A 4,066-nucleotide genomic window follows, 5' to 3' on the forward strand; every position below is an offset into this window, starting at 1 on the left:
CTGACAGACAGGCACTGCTCCGTCCTGTTCCCCACTGTGGAGATCAAAGAGCATGATGGGAGCGTGTGCATACAAGTTGCAGGATGTAGAGATGCCGCATTACTGTCCATCCGACTAGCTTGGGAGAAAGAAAGAAAGAAAGAAAGAAAGAAAGAAAGAAAGAAAGAAAGAAAGAAAGAAAGAAAAGAAAAGGAGTGGTGGCAGCAGCAGGGGGTGTGAAGATGGGAGCGAAGAGCGAATGAGGAAAGAAAGGAGATTGACGGAAAGAAAGGTCAGGGACTCCCCACTGACGGACAGCTTTGTATGCAGCCAACCACTGTAAAGACGAGTGCACACACACTCACACACACACACACACACACACACTCGCACAAATCTACAACTTCGCTGCTCAGTGCGACCCCCGCTGTGGCAGAATGCCCACAAGCTTTTACATACTTTGCACTCTGTGCTGAGAGCGAGACGTCACCTCTGAACTGGTCCCAGACCTGCTGCCCCTCTGTCCACAACCAGAGTTCACACCGAGGGTCTCAGGACAGCCTCACTATTGATCCACATGAGACCCACAGACCCTTTTCACATGCTGGGGACCCCTTTCAAAGGACCCTTGGGTGGGAGCCCAGGCACCACATGCTTCAAATACTGTATGAGGACTATTGTATACAGCAAGAGGCACCAGTTCATCCTTATATAAACTACATTTCTAAACTGACAGGACGTCTTTAAAGCGCTCCCTTGATGTTATTCTTACAAAATGCAACCACTAGCATGACTTCACATCCTTTTGGAACTTGATCGAGTTCTAATTATTCCGCTGCTCTCCTGAACTTCAGCAAATCAGCTGAAGTGAACAGAAAAAAAAGAGGGTGTTGAAGTCTTTGGTAAAATGTTGACGCCTGTACCTATTCTCGGTGAACCTGCTGATACCCACTCATTTGCATCTGCCAACAGAACTGACATCATCATCATCATCATCATCTCGCCCTACTAGCTGATAGTGTAAGCTGCCAGTGAGTGCAGCATTGTGTCATTTCTGACACTCTGAGGGGGGGGGAAATAAAGATGTCACAAGGGAGAGTGAAGGAGTGGACGGAGAGAACTTGGTTCAGGTCAGAATTATGATGGAGGAAAGAAAACATAGAAGTTTTGGGGAAGTTGGAGATTAATGGCTGGGGTGGAATTTCACAAGTTGGATCACATTCGTCATATGAATACTGATCCACACCTGAAAATGAATTGGGAGTTTTGAAAAGTGTGACACAGAAGTGAGTTCCAGTGCGCACAGAGACTCCCAAACATCTTAAGGATCAGTTCATGACAAAGCTTAGTTTTTTACATTTCAAGGGTGTTGACACTCACCAGTCCCGGTGCGCCCCGAGCTCTCCGCGAGACAGAAAGAAAAAAAAGGAAAAAAAAGAAAAACTTCCGTCCTCCTCCTCTTCTTCCTTTCCCGCTTTAAATCCTCACCGCATTCAAAGCAGGGTGGTTTTGGGACAGAGGTTTGCTCGATACGTGCGCGGACTTCTCTGCTCCGGGTCCTTCAAAGTGGAGAGAGCCGGTTGGTGGTGGTGGATGTGGTGGGTGGATATTGGTAAGATGACGGCTGGGAGTACACACACACACACACACACACACACAGAGAGAGAGAGAGAGAGAGAGAGAAAGAGAGAGAGAGGGAGGCGGAATACTGCTGCGGTGCGTAAATGTTTTGGAGACAGAGAGCGCAGCTCTGCTCTCTCAGTCAGTCAGTCAGTCAGTCAGTCCCGGTGACTTTCTGTCTACTGGTCTGGGTTTCCAACACTCACCGTCCGCAGCGCCCTGCCGCTCACCTCCCACTTAAAGGGAGAGGGACTGATTTCCAGGTGGTGGCTGTGGGGGCAGAGAGAGAGAGAGAGAGAGAGAGAGAGAGAGAGAGAGAGAGAGAGAGAGAGAGAGAGAGAGAGAAAACGATTATCTGTCAGCGGCTCCTTGTCATATTAACACACAGTTCGATCAGACTATTGATCACCTTTGACTGGTGAGCTCCCATCAGTTGACAACCTCCCCTGCTCCTTTACATCCATATCTGTTTAGTTGACTTATGTCTGCTACCAGAATGGATAATCTTATACAACTTCCTATGTGACCAAGAGGAATGCAATGAATGATTATTTCAGTAATCGACTAATTGTTTTATTTCAATTATTGGATTAGTCATTTAGTGTAAACAGTGTCACAAAATAGTGAAAAAATGCTAGAATCACAAGTTCCCAGTGCCCAAGGTGATGTCTAGTAGAAGAGAACCTGCTCCCTCTGTAGATAAAAACAGCTCATTCTAAGGTAACAAAAATACAATTATTCCTATGTTCTGGTGATTATACACTTAATAAAAGTATACCTATTCATTTTATATTTCATTTTGCCAATAGATCCTCCTAAATGTTACACACTGGACCTTTAAGCTATTTTTAAAAAGTGGCTGGGATATTTGGTAAACATGGTGTCATCATCATCTTAAATTCTTTTTAGAGGCTTTTCTTCTTTTAGTTATTTACTGGTAAAGGAATACCAACTCAACACTGTTATAATATATATAATATTATTAAAGTTGGGAATGGTCTTTTTTTTAAAAGTGAAATACAAGTTTGAACGCCCCTCCCAACCAACCAGCTATTTTTATACTGTCCCTTATTCTGTCAGACCAAAACTCAAAGATATTCAATCAACAGTTACATAAAACAGAGAAAGGTAGCACACTGGATGAGCTGACAAAATTAATTTAACGATTATTCAATTATCAATTAATGTAGCAATTTGCTTTCTGTCAATCAACTAATCATTTAAACAACTAATTGCTTCATCTTTTGTGACTTTATAACTTCCTAATGGTTCTGTTCAAGCAAATTACAAAAAAGTTTTCTAATTTAGTCTGTACTTTATGCAGACAGTTTTGGTTTTATTTGTCATAGTTTTGAGGTATTCACCACCAAAACGCCACCACCCAAATATTACAGAGAAGAACAGAATTTCATTTGTGCTGCTTAAAGCATTTGCAAAATATGTATCTGCAGGAAAAATGTTCCATTATCGAAAAATGTGTTACCTTGTGTATAAAAAATACCAATTTTTTTTTCCTAACAAAAAAGTCCTAACATTTGAAAGTCTTACCCAGAGATGTTGTCGAGTTTTTCAAATATTATTTAATGCCCTGAACGCCAGTTCCATTTCACCTCCATTTTTGAAACTGCAGCAACACTCTCAGCAGCAAATAGTCCAAAAAAAGTCAGCAAATAGAATTACCTGCATGGGTAGAAACAACTTTTTTGTATAGTTTAGTTGAAATTACTAATCTCTTGATTCCTCCCCTTAAATTCCCTAGAAATGTGGAAAAAATGTTGGAGAATGAAAACACGGTACTAACAGCATTGCATAAAGTACACTCAATAGTCTGTGTTTTTTCCAGATGCTTACACTGAATGATATATTCCGACCCAAATCCATGTCATATACTTATATTTCTTCAATTTCTTATTTTATATTTATATTTTTGAAAACAATAGAATCTTGGGAACATTAAAATACAATTTTGCAGTTTTATACGGCCATTTCTAAACCCCAGGCTGTGTCCACACAGGGTATTTATATGACTAAATGTGGTTTGAGGTACCTTTTTTTCCCCACCACACTAGTATTTTCAGAGCGAAGTTTGCAAAAGTAATACAAAAACACTGAGAGGTCCCAGGAAATGGTACTAATGAGTTGGATTTTCTGTTAAAACAGAAGAGGAATCCATCTGAAAACTACACTAATGGCCAATCAGTTATGAAGAAAAAGGCAGGTTGATGTGAGAGGACAGATTGAATTTTTGTCCAAAAAATGTGTTCCACACTTGTTCTCAAAAGGGATGTGATTCCGATTCCTCTGTGGGTGACAGATAAATAATACTTAAGTGATACTGCAGTTTGTGTCCAGGTGTGTGTGCGAGAGAGATAATGTACTTTACAGGGTGATGGTACATCGCTAGAAAAGTACTTTTCCACTGTACTTTTTTACTGAGCATCAGTGTTTCTATTGGTGGGCTGTGTAA

At 41.1% G+C, this 4,066-nt stretch overlaps 1 protein-coding gene across 1 annotated transcript in view; it reads right to left on the reverse strand.

Moving 5' to 3' along the window:
• The window catches only part of LOC127372481 (transcription factor SOX-13), a 48,668-nt gene extending 46,838 nt beyond the window's left edge, over window positions 1-1,830 (reverse strand). The window contains exon 1 of the mRNA XM_051416220.1: window positions 1,360-1,830. The gene's annotated coding sequence lies outside the window, so the exon portion shown is untranslated. The remainder of the gene's footprint in view (window positions 1-1,359) is intronic.
• Window positions 1,831-4,066: the final 2,236 nt, after the last annotated feature.

The sequence above is a fragment of the Dicentrarchus labrax genome, unplaced genomic scaffold, assembly GCF_905237075.1.
Source record: "Dicentrarchus labrax unplaced genomic scaffold, dlabrax2021, whole genome shotgun sequence".
In the NCBI taxonomy this organism is placed as follows: Eukaryota; Metazoa; Chordata; class Actinopteri; family Moronidae; genus Dicentrarchus; species Dicentrarchus labrax.